At 36.0% G+C, this 15,922-nt stretch overlaps 1 pseudogene; it reads left to right on the plus strand.

Moving 5' to 3' along the window:
• The first annotated feature begins 7,606 nt into the window (after nucleotides 1-7,606).
• LOC110277082 (phosphoglucomutase, chloroplastic-like) lies at nucleotides 7,607-11,427 on the plus strand (annotated as a pseudogene).
• Nucleotides 11,428-15,922: the final 4,495 nt, after the last annotated feature.

The raw sequence follows: 15,922 nt of genomic DNA on the forward strand, positions 1-15,922 counted from the left end.
TAACATATCACCACCCAAACCACTCAACCATCCACAAATACATACATACATACATACATACATACATACATAGATCCATATATATATATAATCATCAATCATCAATCATTCTCATCATCATTATTCACAATCATTAATAATCAATCATCATGCATTTTAACTACCCACTCAACAATTTCCAACAACAAGTCACTAAACCTCAACCTTCCATATCATACAGCGTATCCTATAGTCATCTAGTCTAAGTTTTCAGGAAATATTATATATTATCTATAAGAAACCAAAACCATACTTTGGTTGATTCCTCCCTATGCTCGAAACACCAGGATAAACTCCAATTATGTAGTTTATCTTGTGTTGAATTTAATGAATTTTATCCACTTTTCTCACATTTATTCAATGAAATAGCATGGTTTTGCGAATTCTTCCTGAAATGTGCTTAAGAGTAGAAACATGCTTCTTAGGCCTTTAATTTGATAATTTTAATTTCACTTTTATTCCATTCGATAACTTGATGTGTTTGTTTAAGTGATTGAAGTTTTAGAATGCAAGGATGGCTTGGAAGGATGAAGGAAAAGCATGCAAAAGTGGAGGATTCAAGAAGAAGTGAAGGATTTGCTAAGCTGTCAATCTTGACTTCTTTGCACTAAAGTGATCATAACTTGAGCTACAAAGCTCCAAATGAGGCAGTTCTAGTGGCATTAGAAAGCTAACATCTGGGGCTTCAAAATAATATCAATTTGTTATGGTGGACATGTGTTAAGATGTCCACATGAGCATCCAATGTGCCAAATACACCTGACCTGCGTACGCAGCCTGACTTCAACATCTATGCGTATGCAAGCATATAGTATGCGTACGCATAGTGAGAAAAATGTGCCTTATTAATCAGAACACGTCACCAGCAATTTCTGTGGTATTTTAGGCCCAATTTAACCCATTTTCTGATGCTATTGAACCATGGATTGAAGGGAAATGAGCCAAGTAGTCATAATAGAGTTTTAGAAACATGCTTTAGGTTATATTCTAGAGAATGAAGCTCTCTCTTTTCTCTAGAATTAGGGTAGAATTAGGTTAATTGTATCTTAGATTTAGGTTTAATTTCTTGTCTTGATCTAGTTTCCTTTACTCTTCCTTGTTCTATTACTCTAATTTTCATAGTTATTATTGTTAATTTCTTATCTTGGTCACTTTTATGTTTATGAACCCTTGTTGATTTTGATTTTCATTTAATGAAATTTGAGGTTTTATGTTCCTTATTGTTTGATTGAGTTATTATTTTTGCTTTCCTGCTTTTGGTAATTTTAGATTTTATTATTTCTTGTTATTGCGCCATGCTTTCCTTTTATGCCTTCCAAGTGTTTGATAAAAATGCTTGGTTAGATTTTAGAGTAGATTTTGGTACTCTTGGCTTCTGATTGAGGACTTAGGTGCCATGATATCATTGATGCCCAGTTTTATTGGTGATTTAGGATTGTTAATTGGTTTAGGATCAATAATGTCCACTTGACTTACCCCTCATATGTTAGAAGAAAACTAAATGCAATTGACTCTTTGTAATCACCATGTTGTGGTCAATGATCCAAGATAGCATACCTTGACTCTTAATCCTTGCCTTGGGTAGCTTTTAGCATTTAAATTTCTTAGTTGTTGGTTTTATTTTCATGTCTATCAAACCCAAAACCCTAAAACTATACACCCATAACCAATAATATGCACACTTCCCTGCAATTCCTTTGAGAGACCACCCGAGGTTTAAATATTCTCGGTTTTTATTGGGTTTGCTTAAGTGACAAACAAATTAAACTTTGATTGAAGGTTAATTCTTAGTTTGGATCTATACTTGCGATGGAATTATTTTGTGAAAATTTCGAACCGATGATTTCCTTTATAAATCTTCACCACCACAAGCTCCAATTCCTCCTATTCTCAATTCAATAAGCTCAAACCCGCGTCACTTGCTCTGCTTCACCAATTTGACTTCAACTAATTACCAATTTTAATCTACTATCACATATTATCACTATCATCAATATAGAGTTCACTAAATTAGAAATTCACCAAGAAATAGGAGTTCTTTACCTTACCCACAGCTCAAATGAACAAGACCAAACAGTTTCTACTGGCTAATTCAATCCTAAAACATCAAAATCACAAAATCCTCAATAAAAAACCCCATATATATTTGAAACTGATGACATAAAATCTGGGTGAGAAAAATTGAAAATTTTACCAAATTGGTTAGTGGCCGCTGACTCGTCAATTGGAGCTTCGGATAAAAAGATACATGAGATTAAAGGTGAGGTTAGGTTTTGGAAGTTCTTCCCCTTCTCCCTTTATGTTTTCAGTGTGAAACTCATAATGTGGGGGAGAGAGTGGTTGAAGCCATTTATTAACGTGATGTTGGGTTGGGCCTTGGGCCAAGTTTAACCAGTTTGGCCCGTTTGGCCCAAGTTTGGGCCAAAATCTTTAAAATTAGTGTCAAAATTTGTATTTTAATTATTTCTCCCATTCAAAACTAAAAAATTTAATTTTATAATTTTTTTAAATAATAATTAATTTATTAGCTAATTATTTATCAATTTCGCGAGTTTTACATCCTACCCACCTAATTAGGAATTTTGCCCTCAAAATTCAAGTTCAATTACCTGATAATAGGTGTGGGTAGTCACTTCCCATTCTAGATTTCAAGCTCGCAAGTGTGTTTCTCAAATCCAGCTCAATTCCAAGAAATCTTTTTTAACAGTACTACACTTTTGCGTAGTTGCTTAACACTGGTATCGTCCATTCTAACCGGAAGTACTTGAAACGTTAAATCTTGTTCTAATTGAACTAATGTAATGGAAAAACTATTCGATACGTCATCGGCCACCAATCCATCTTAATACTTCAAATGGCTCAATACACCTCGATTTCATCCCCTTAGTCATGATTGCCCCTCGATTCCAGGATATTAAAGCAACTTCGAAGAAGTGCAACTTCTTTCTTCAAACTATCTAGTTTTGTCTCTAGGTCCACATAACTCCCCTGTCGGCTTTGCTCAGGCGAAATCTCAACTTGAATACGCTTAGTTTTCTCCGTTGTCTTGGCTTTCAATTTGGGACCTAGGATGCTTGAGTTTTCAAAGAATAGCCTTTCCTATAATTTGTCAAATGTTGAGTTACATGCACTGCTACTTCATCTTTCGTGATACATCTTAGTAACTTTAAGGTGAATTGAAGGTTTGCTCATGTATTCTTCAAACAATAATTCACGTGTCAACTTTCGACATTCAACACACTAAGTCTTTTCTTATACATTTAAATTCCATTCCTGTTTTCCATTGATCTCTTCTTGATTTCCTTGCTCAACAAGCTTTGATATTCCTAGTAGCTCCTTATCCTCTTACTGCAGTCTCCGAATTCCAACTTTACAATTGTTTAACATTTGCAATTGATCCAATCTAACACCTCCATCCACTTTCTCATCTCCCAACCTAATATTCGAAACTTACTTAACGGTTCCTTCTCCCTAATTGTCCTCCAAACAACACTAAAATACTTCCAGCTCAGGGCATCCGCCAATAGATCATAATATTGCATCAACACACCACCTAAGCCTTTTGATAATGTATTGCAGTAAACCTTAAACGGTTTATTAGTTCAGGTAATCGTGAGTACTAGCATTGTTGTTAATTTCTCCTTCAAAGTTTAACAACTCTCCCCACGATCGAACGTCCATACAAACGGTGCATCCTTACGGTTCATTCTACCGAAATTAAACTTCACAACTCATCATGATTCTGTATACGCACAAGCTTCATCTTCTATGTCCACCAATCGTGTTCTAAGGAACTAACTCCCTGAGAGTTATATCTAAGAATTGTGCATGACACAAAATCGAGCTTGAGTTGATTTCCAAAAAGATTCTAAGCTCAAAGGATGAACGAATAACCCAAACGGTGTTTGCAAGAAATCAGAAGCATGTCTTGTGTTTTGATTAAATAAAGTTGTAGAAAATTTTATGAAATGCACAGGATAAGAATTAAGATGTATAAAAAAGAAGGAAGCTAAATTGAACACTCTTATTTGAAAGAAGCAAGGCATATTAAATTAAGAAAGTCTTCGTCGATTTTGAAGAAACACAAGTTCATGGAGAAAAGCAATTTGCTACAAGTTTTTAAGGATTCAAGAATTGCTTGGTTGTATCAAAATGGAATTAAGCTATCCTCGGAAAGTAAAAAGTTCATGCACGATTATGTGCTAGTAAGAAATAGAATTGGGGAGACAATTAAATCTTTTGCAGATAAAGAATCCGAAACAAAATCTTGAGAAAGTTATAAGAAAAAAATAGCTCAGGTCACGAATGTCAATGGATACTAAGCCTATCGCACAATCAATCTCTCTTCATTATAGCTCACTGTCATAGAATTCAAACACTACCCCTCGTGAACATTAGCTTTTTCAGACTCTTTGAATATAAATCGAATTGTATATTCAAAGCAATCTAGCAACATGTGGTGCATTGACAACTGGTCCAATCCTATCAGCAACAAGCATGAAGGAACCTCAAGTTTAAGTACTACAAGTTGAGAAGTTGGTATATGCATACTCGAGTCACAACTAAGTCTTAACACTTTCAGCTCTAAACCCTTACCTCCGTCATACACTATGATGAAATGCAGTATTTCTAGTACCATATAATGTAATTAAAATTCAATTAATGCTTTCAGGATTACCTCCACTTGGTGGTTAAGCTCCATCGGCTTCATGAGTCCTCCTGCAGGAGCAATCTTTGGAGATATGACTTGGCCCCTCGCACCTATAACACAAACCTAAACACTTTCGGCACGGCCTATTCGGATGGAAACTTTCACACCTTTGGCACCTCACATCCTCTGAGTAAATCGTTGTTTGTTTCCCTTTACAATCCTCCTGGCAGCTGCCACTCCTCTTGAACTTTTGGCCCATTAATGCAAAGTTTCTCCCTTGATCTCTCCTAACAAAGGCTCAATCGTCACCCCTATCCAAGGCTTCTTTTCTCACACAATCCTAAGAAATTCTGCTTTTGGATATCAGTTCAGAGAAAGTTATAATCTCCATCAGGCCTACTGTACTCAAAATCTCACTCCAGAGTCCACCTTCGTACTTAATACACTTCCACTCCTCAAAGTAGCCTGGAGCACCCTGACAAATCTTGGAGAGCCGACACAGTTCCTTAAATCGACTAGTGTACTCAGATACCGACATTGAATCCTGTTTCAACTGTAATAACTCGAGCTCCTTGGCCGTCCAAACTGAATTCGAGAAATTTTTCTTATAAAATTCTATCTGAAAGTCATCCCAGGGAATCACAGCATTGTCTTTCTACAGAAGGCGTTGGGCTCCTTGCCACCAATGCTAAGCTTCACCCACCATTTGGTAAGTATCAAACTTGATACATTGCTCTGCCGGCACTTGTGCACTTGTAACGCTCATTCCATTACCTGGAACCAATTATCAGCTTCTGTCAGATTAGTGGTTCCTCTAAATACTGGTGGATTGATCTTCATGAAAGTTGCTAAGGTCATCGACCCATTTCCGGCGTTACCCCCGTTCTTATTGCCGGCTTGATCCCCTAACGTTGTAGCTATGGCCTACATAAGAACAGCCATATTCTCCAGGGAAGTCATGAAGTTTACGGGATTATTCACAATTGTTTTGGGTTCTGTATTACTAGTCCTACCTCTCCCTCGACCACGACCGCATCCACGAGTCGACATCGGATCCTTGTTCACTTCAAACAAGTGAAATCAAGTTGATCTGTCTCAATATCGCAAGTCTAGTGCTTCAAAGTCCAAATCTATGCTCATGAATATTCATGCCATATATCGATTAGATATCCTATTTAGCATGTTCAGACGCCCAGAGTATGCCTAGAAGCATAGTCATCCTATCCCTCAGGCTCTCCCTACAAGAAAAAAGGCCTATCGACACACTTTTTTCTTGCCACGCTTTTAAAGTGTACCCAAAAGTGGTCAATGGCCACATTTTTTTGAGGGATGCCACTGATTTGTAATTTGGTCACGTCTTTTTTTGTCACGCTTAAAAAGCGTGGCCATAAAGGAAAACCGCACACTTTCACATGGGTGGCTACTAATTTGTGTTTTTGCCACGCTTTAAAAGCGTGACCATAGAGAGAAACCAACACGCTTTAAAAGCGTGACGAATTTGTCTTCTAACAGTGAAATTTTTAAAGCGTGCCAATATGCTGTGTGTAATTAGACACCCTGCAAAAGCGTACCGATAGTGTTTACCCCAAAATTTAATTTCCCACCCCCTTCTTTTCACACATAACTTTTTTCTATGTTAACTTTCTAAGTGATAACAGCGCATACTACATACACAATTCACTTTTAATTTATTCCCAAATTCACTTTTAATCTAAGATAACTTAGAAGCATGCCGCCATCGTACCCATCAGCAAGCTATCGCACCAAGTTCATCACTGCATATCGCGGTGACCGTCGCACCACCCAGCTCGCTGTCGCACCAATGTTCATCTAACCCTCACACCCAGCCCTTCATCTAACTGTCACACCCAGCCCTCTCTCTGTCGTACGCAACCCTCGCACCATCAACGGTCTCTTGCACCCTACTCGAAAACCCAACACTCTATATCTGTTTATGTCACAGTGGTCTCTCCTTCAATCGGTCTCTCGGCGTGCCCAGGCATTGGTGTGACCTCCTACTCGAAAACAGTTGCAAACCCAACCCTCTGTCTCACAAACCCTCACAAACCCAACCCTCTGTCTCTGTCTTTGTCTCAGTGGTCTCTCCTTCAATCGGCACCGTAAACACTGGTAAGTCTTTCTTCTCTGATTCTCTGTTTCTTTGTGTCTCTATTTCTTCTCTATTTTGGACTAATTAACATAAAGAGAAGGTGTCACTCCTTTGCATTTGGTATGTCCTTTATAAACCCTACTAAACCTACCTTCCCCAATTTGGCACTCCTACCTGAAGTTCTTTGTAGTAGCAGCTAGTTCGTGGAAAGTGAACATTCGTGCAGCAATGTTATTGCTTCCTGTGTCTTTGTTTCCTTCTTTGTTTAACATTTTAGGTTCTGTTTGGCCTCCCCTTTCCTTGTTATGATAATTATTATTTTTTTAGTTAAATCCATGTTTTAATTTTGCAGAATCTAACCCTGGAGCACTGATAAACCCCATTTGTAGGGTTTATCTTGTATTGATTTTTGGGGATTTTATCACCTTTTACCCACATTTATTCAATGAAATAGCATAGTTTTGTATATTCTCCTTTAATTGTGCTTAAGAGTGAAAACATGCTTTTTAGGTCTTAAAATAGCTAAATGTAATTTACCTTGATTCCATTAGATGCCTTGATATGTTTGTTAAGTGATTTCAGATTTAGAAGGCAAATATTGGATAAAGGGAATAAAGGAAAAGCATGTAAAAATGGAGAACTCATGAAGAAATGAAGGAATCGCAAAAGCTGTCAAGCCAACCTCTCCGCACTTAGTCGGCCATAACTTGAGCTATAGAGGTCCAAATGATGCGGTTTTAGTTATGTTGGAAAGCTAACATCTGGGGCTTCGAAATGATATAAGATTTGCCATAGTTACTACACGTATGGCGATGCGTATGTGCACTATACGCGCACACGTCGTTGTTGCCATATGATCCACTTAAAGCAATACGTGGCCAGCAAATTCTAAAGCCTTGTGGGCTCAATCCAACTCATTTCTGATACTATTTAAGCCAAGCATTGAAAGGGAATCAACATACTTTTACATACTTTTGATCATTAGTTTAGTTTAGCTTAGTTTAGTAGTTAGAGTTAGTTTCTAGAGAGAGAAGCTCTCACTTCTCTCTAGAATTAGGATTAGGTTTTGTTCAATAATCTTAGATCTAGGTTTTCATTCATTCTTTCTTCTACTTCTACCTTTCAATTTCTTGTTGTTACATTTATCTTCCTCTATTCTTTTGTTGTAATTTCCTTTATGTTGTTCTTATACTTTGTTGTAGATCTACTATTGTTCCTTTTCTTTTTTTCCATTCAATTAGAGGTAATTCATAATAATTATTTTTTTTTAATTGTTGTTGTTAATTTATTACAATAATTGTTGTTAGATTTCATTGTTGTTGTCAATTTACTATACTTTTCTTTCATGCCTTCTAAGTATTTGATAAAATTCTTGGTTGGATTTTAGTATAGATTTTGTTCCTCTTGGCCTAGGTAGAGTAATTAGTGACTCTTAAGTTATCTAATTCCTTTGTTGATTGATAATTAGAAGTTTCTAATTGATTTGAATGCCTCTAAAGCTAGTCTTTCCTTGAGGAGTTGATTAGGACTTGAGGAATCAAATTGATTCATCCACATGACTTTCCTCCATGGTTAGAGGTTAACTAAGTGGGAGTAATGGACAATTTGCTATCACAATTGAGGAGGATAACTAGGATATGACCTCTAGTACTCATATCTTGCCAAGAGCTTTGTTAGTTGTTAGTTTATTTCCTTTGCCATTTATATTTCTTGTCTAAAATCTCAAAAACCCCAAAATAACTCACAACCAATAACAAGACACTTTATTGTAATTCCTAGGGAGAACGACCCGAGGTTCAATACTTCGGTTTATAAATTTTAGGGGTTTGTACTAGTGACAAACAACTTTTTGTATGAAAGGATTATTGATTGGTTTTTAGAAACTATACTTGCAACGAGAATTCATTTGTGAAATTCTATACCATCAAAAATCTAACCATCAAGCACTAGACAAACTACAAAGCCTCAGAGCTTGAAACTGTTGTTCTTGCACTTGTAGATTTGCAGCTCAACACCAAAGCCAGTTCCCTAAATGCTATACGTGAAAAGTATAAACAATATAAGGTAAAAATTTGGTGTTTACTATCTTCACTAATAAAAGTAATATTGTAAATTAGTTTTCAAAGGAAGCTCTAGTGTTGAAGTAATAGACCTTGTTTCCGACTATTTGGAGCTACTAGAGGTGAGAATAATTTGTCTATATAATCAGAATCTAACAGGGCAATTCATGTTACTTGATCTTACTGCTATAGCTTCATTTTATTTATTTATTATTCTACTTCTGTGCAGAGTGTATTTAATTTTCAGCTAATAAGAAGTCTTATATCAAGGCCAGATTTTAGGTACAATTTTCTTCATATCTGAATTGCTAATGCTAACATTATGGGATTGCATGTCCCATTTTGTTTCGTATTTGGTTCTCCCCTTGGCCTCTTCGTCTCGTTGTTTCTCTGTCTCTTTTTTTTTCTTTTTTCTTTTCTGCTTTGCATCTCTAATTTTCTACAATTGTTGTTTCACATATTCTTGTTTACTGTGGCATTAATGAAAGAAGTTCTCTGTCTAATACCTTGCTCTCAATAATACGAGATTTCCTATTTGACAAAAAAATTTATTCTTTTAATGCACTGTGGTTTTTAGTTTCTAGTTTTTTCTGTTTAGTCAATCTTATTTGTAATTTAAGAGGTTGAGCTTTCTATTCTTCCTTGCAATTCTTATGGCTTGACTTCCTGGATCTTGCATATCTTCTTTTGGTTGTCTAATCTTTCTTGGTTGTTCTTAAGATTCGATATATAAAATTTATCATGTTTTGAACAAAGTGAGCATATCATGGCTGATGTATATTGCTAGTTATTATGCTCACAATTTATGAAAGTCTCAGTCTTGAAATTCATTACATCTTTTTTATGTTTCAGGTTTACATTTGATGGAATGCATGCAGTTACTAGCGCTTATACCAAACCTATTTTTGTTGATAAACTTGGTGCTAGCCTAGTATGTTTTGCCCCTTTAAAACCTTTTTTAATGAGTTGAAAGTAATTTATTTGTAGTTGTTGATAACATGTTTTAATTATGCAATATAGGATTCAATTGCAAATAGAATCCCTTTGGAAGATTTTGGACATGGTCATCCTGATCCTAATCTAACATGAGTTTAACTCTTTACTTTATTAAATTGTCTTTTCACTCGAGATAAATATATTTGATGGATTATTCATTGGACAGATATGCAAAGGATCTTGTCAACATTTTATATGCTGAAAATGGTCCTGATTTTGGAGCTGATAGTGATGGTATGTGAGTTTCATGAGTTTCTTTTGTTTGTTTCTCCCCATCTAATTTCCTCAGTAAACTATTAAAATTCAATGTTCATATTGTATTTGTTGTGCAAATATTGTTATGGTACATTTATGAGAAATGATCTATCTCATGTAATATGGGTCCACCATAATTTTCAACATATTGCAGAAGATGCAACTGATGTATGCTTGCACGACAATGTTTTATCTGTTTACTTAATGTTTTTCAAGTATTTCATTTTTATTGATTTTTCTCCAGGTGATGGTGATAGAAATATGATTTTAGGAAGATGTTTCTTTATTACTCCTTCAGATTCTGTAGCAGTTATTGCAGCCAATGCAAGAGAAGCAATTCCATACTTCAAGGATGGTGTTAAGGTAGAAATTGTATCCACTCGTTATTGTTAGGTGTAAATTTTTACAGGGAAAATATTTCCATTTTCCTTCATTTTGATTTTAGGGTCTTGCTAGATCAATGCCAACAAGTGGTGCTCTAGATTGTGTTGCAGAGAAATTAAACCTTCCCTTTTTTGAGGCAAGCTTTAATTTATTTTATTTTGTATAATTGTTTATATTTTCTAAAACTATTTTAAATGGAGTCACATATATTTATAAGCATATTTCTTTGATAACAGAGAATGACTTGGGTTCAGGTTGGGTTCAGGTCCCAACTGGTTGGAATTTTTTTAGGAATCTTATAGATGCTAGGAAGTTATCAGTTTGCGGCTTGAAGAAAGTTTTGGAACATGCTCTGACCACATTCGTGAGAAGGATGGCATCTGGTAAGTATTCCACATGTTTTTGTAAGTTTATAAAATTTGATTTAGTTTAATGTTTCTGGGCTATTACTTTGGTATATCTTGAAATTATTAGAATTCTGAAAAACAATGTTGACCATTTAGAATGGTAACGTCTATGTGTTCTCCAAGAAAAGAAAAATTGTTGTGTATCTTGTGTTAACAAAGCTGTTTTAGCTTGGCTTTCTATTATTGCGCACCGCAACAAAGACAAGAAGGTAGGGGAGAAACTGATCTCTGTGGCTGATATTGTGAAGGAACACTGGGCAACTTATGGAAGAAATTTCTTTTCTAGATATGACGATGAGGTAGGTATCATCATAGCTGCAATTGAAGTTTCATTTGTAGCATGATCTTGGCATTTCAGTTTTATCTTTTGATTTTCTTAGTAAAATGAGCATGGTTAAGTGTAAAGGTTTATTTTACAAATCTATCTCTTTCATGTAGGAATGTGAATCTAAAGGTGCCAATAAAATGGTAGCATACCTACGAGAGACTGCATCAAAGAGCAAGACTGGTGATAAGTTCGAATGACAATTTTGATAGTTCTAATGATCTCCTAAGTTCTAATGATGAACTTATTTTGTCCTAATTCAATTATTAGTTTTGTTACCGTATTGTAATTTTTTAATTATAATTTTAGCATGTAAATAATTCATGTAAATCAATAAAAAATCAATTCTTTATACCTTCTAATTTTCTCCTTTTTTTTAATTTGACAAAGGAATAGGCCATGCTTTCAAAAGATTTTAGCTGGCAAGCCAAGCCTTTGATGTGTGATTGTATGGGCTCTATCTGTATGCTTTGAAAGCATACCGAAAACCAACCTAATCGGCACACATCAAAAGCGTGGCAATATGTACACTTTTCGGTACACTTTTAAAGCATAGCTATAGGTTAATAGATATGGCCACCCTTTTTAAGCGTGGCAAGAGATGAAAGCGTGGCAAAAAAAACGTGCCGATAGATCCACAAAAGCGTGGCGATAGAGCAATCGACACGCTCGCGGATGTGACCCTTTCAAAGCGTGCCGATAGCTCAAAAAGTGTGGTGAAAAGCTATGGCACGCTTTTAAGCACGTTTTGGCATGCTTTAAAAGCGTGGAAGAAAGCTTATTTTCTTGTAGTGTCTACATGAATAAACTTCTCTAATACCATAATTTGACAGCCTACCACACAGAGCTTTATGCTTAAGCCATAAAATAAAATATATACATAATATATAATAATAGTTGAAAGAATTTAATACTCGAGAAGCCTTGAAGGATGGTTTAAGCAAAAGCGTGAAAAAAAAAGCACAACGCTCACGTACAGAAACTTGCGTACGAAGAAAAGTAAATACACATATATATAACAAGAGTGGAGTGACAAAAGATACATAATATCAAGCTCTAGGCCGAACCTACAAAGCCAAGGCCGGCCGGAGAATATTACATACATAAGTATAAATATACATCCTAAAAGTACTCGAAATACATAATATAAACTCCTAGTTCTCCATCCAACCTCTAAGAGGTACAAGTGAAAACTACACAAATGAACATAGTGACTGTCAGGAACAGATTCGCAAGGAGAGAGTGGTCACGAGTGAGGGAGCAGGTCACGGGCCTGGCGACCGTTGCACCCAGTCACGTCCGTGAACCCTGGCACCGCCGCTGCTGTACCCGCACCGCCGTTGTCCTCATCATGAAGTCAGAGTCACCGTCATCCATCAAGGAGATCCAAGGAAGAGAGTGGGAGAGTGCACGCACGGGAGGGAGACCGCCGCGCCTTCGTCATCACTCCTCGCCACCACTGCCGTCGGAAACCGCCACTGAAGTCTTTTTTTTTCCCTGGGTAAGCCTTATCGTCTTTGAAACCTTTGAAATCAGTCTTCCGTCATAGCCTATTAGAGTTACTGAGATGATGGTAACATATGATTGAGTGGCGGTTCATGCATGTTGAGTTCAGTAGTCGTGCATGCAACATCAAGCTGTCGCGTCATCAACGGAGTCGCCGTCGTTCCATTTTCTCGGCTATTCGTAAGTTCAGTAGGCTGTTCCCTGTTCCAATTTCTTTTAGTTGCTATTATGTGATATGTTTCTAAGGTCATTGCAACGTTAATGCTTTAGGTTTGAGTTCAGTTCTCACGTGTCGTGATTAAAATTGTTGTGGATGCGGCTGCCGCGGATTGTGCGCTAAGAGAAAATGTTTTCTTGACGCGTTTGGTTTTTAGGTTTTGGCTTGTTGAGGTAAGGGCCTTTTCAGAAAAACATATTCTATAAATTGGAATTATTATATATGGATATTATGTGGTAAAGATGTATCCTTGAGTGATTGGATAAGTCTTATGTAATGTTGGTTGTCTTGGATGAATATGAATGCTTGTTTGACTGGATTATTATTCTATTTTGTAAAATAAACTGTTCTTGAAGTACTTCTTTAAAGTTGGTTCTTAAAAGTTTTGAAATCAAGTTAATCTGTTGGAAATTGGTTTGAGTTTGAATTGGTGCTCTTGATATCTGAAAATGAAACCAACTTGATTTTGAACTAACTTGGTTTTGAACTTGTGAGAGAGGGTTGTGGAATGGTTTGATTGGGACCCAGAAAGGGTGGCAAAGTCCGAGTTTTAGGGGAGATGCTGTCGAAATTTCTGTAAAATTTGAGACTTTATTTGAAGATGTTATTTAGGAAATTATGAATTTAAGGCCTTAACTATTTTACTTGCAATTGTGAATTTAAGACTTTTATTATCTTTACTTGAATTATTTATGAAAGTGCTAAAATTATGTTTTGAAAGAATTTTTTAAAAAAAGACTATGACTTGGCTTTGTTTTCTAAGGAAAGCATTCTATTTTTTGGTGCAAGCCATTTGGAAGAGAATTATGTTTTAAAGTTGTTTAAAGGGTGGAAAGAGTTTATGTTTTTGGATTTGACTTAAACACGGTTTATGTTTTTTAATTTGACTTAAAAGATTTCAGTTACAGGAGTTTTAGTGACTTTGAAAGAACTTGGGTTTCGATTTATAAACCTCAATTTTCGGCAGTTTAGAAAAGTTTTGAAGTATTCTTTGAATTTTGATTTAGCAAAACTAAAATGATTTCTGAGCCGTTGGAAACGATTCAGATTTTTGTCATGGGGTTGAAATTGGTTTTGGTTCAAGTAAAAGAAATTGTATTGAAAATGTGGTTGGAGTAATTGATTATATGACTCGGTTTGGCTTAGATTCTATTTTTATTACTTACATCAGGAATCCAAGGTTTTAAGGATTTTAAACAAACTTGAGGAAATGAATTATGTTATCCTCCCTTAAAGACTTGAGACACTTCTGAGGAACTTTTGTTATCAAATCATGTTTTAGAATAAATGATTTTAAATCTCTCTGAAAGGACTTTTGATTTGGTGTGGTTTTTGAAAGGTTATGGAAGGATGATGAGGAAGGTCTTATTTTTGGAAGGAGGGAATTATGTTTGAGGAAAAATGGCTTATAAGCTTGAAACTATTTGAGAAATAGGGATTTTAAAGCAAAGGCGGGAAGGAATTGATTTTTTATTTCAAAGTAAAGTGATTTGCGAAAAAGTGATTTATGACTTGAATGATGATTTTATGGGTTTGATGATGTTGGGTGGTGGAAGTGCTGTTACGTTATGAGCCAGATGGTTGTATATGATAATGAATTATGGCTGATTGTAGAGTATGTTATGAGCCGGATGGCTAAGTATCAATATGGATGATTATTGAGTTGATAAGGTGATTGTTGCACTTCCACTTATCTGAGATACGAGTTCCCTGGGTAAAAGCAGTGGCTAGCCACCACGTATTCTAAGTTGAGACTCGATACTCTGCTGACCCCATGTTGTAAGTGTGGCCGGACACTATGAAATTCCGGATGAGCTCGCCCTCGTGGATGAACACCAGTGTGGGTGTTATATGATTATGATTATATTGAGAATAACTCGAGTTAGGGATGCATGACAGGAGGACAGTCCAATGGTTAGCTACCAGTACTTGCCGGGTTGGCTTTGTAACCGATAAATGAGACTCATCAGCCACTAGGACAGGCATTCATCATATGTATCTATGTGATATTATTTGGCTGTGCATATTGTACTTGGTTTGCCTATATGAATAATTATGTTTAATTGCTATTTGCTCTACTTGAAGTAATTGTTTGTTTGTGCTTGAACTTTCCTACTTGTGTTTGTGACTGAAATTATGTTGGATTGTGGTGATTGGTTGTTGTTTGGATTGTTTGAACCTAGGGCCGTGGTTGATCATGAGGTGGGTCGAAGGCCATGTTTGGCTTGTGTTTCTAGTTTAGAAAAGTATGAAAAACTAAACTGGTTCAGCATAGACTTAATGAACCTATACTTGGAACAGGTTGGTCATTCATACTATCTAGGAAAAACCTTTTGAAAGTCTTTTGAATTTTGAAGAAATAACAGTTTCCTCTTTCATAAAAGATTTCATAATTTTAATGGTAAATTATCGGGTTTTGAAAGTATGCATAAGATGGTTATTGATCACTGTAACGATTTTATTTCACGTATCCTATTGTAGTAATTCTCAAAAACCTTCTACTGAAAACCCTTTCGAGGACGATGTTCTCACTCCCCTACAGGTCTTTTCTCTTTTTAGGTTATGGATGATGAGGTTCTGAAGGGCTTATTTCTTTCTGCTTAGACGATATTTTGGATTGTTTTAGTATTTATGTTTCTCTCGCCTTAAATTTTGCAAGTTCTATGAGAGGGATAGGTTTTTGATATGAAATACTTGTAAATTAATAATAAGTACTTATAAGTATTCTTTATGAGTATTGTAAGTTATATTGTATGTATGGAGGTATGTTGCCTATCAAAAAGGAATTTGGAGCGGTAATACGGTTTAAAGTTTTAGCAGGCTCATGTTTATGTATTAAATACTCTGAGAGTCATCGTAACACCAGAGCTATCAGAGTCGCGCAGCCAGAAGCGTTAGCCTTGATAGTTAGGGTGTTACATTATGGTATCAGAGCTGTCTTTCTTGTAGAACCTTAGGAATGTACTGACTAT

Source organism: Arachis duranensis, chromosome 10, assembly GCF_000817695.3.
Source record: "Arachis duranensis cultivar V14167 chromosome 10, aradu.V14167.gnm2.J7QH, whole genome shotgun sequence".
NCBI classification, from domain to species: Eukaryota; Viridiplantae; Streptophyta; class Magnoliopsida; order Fabales; family Fabaceae; genus Arachis; species Arachis duranensis.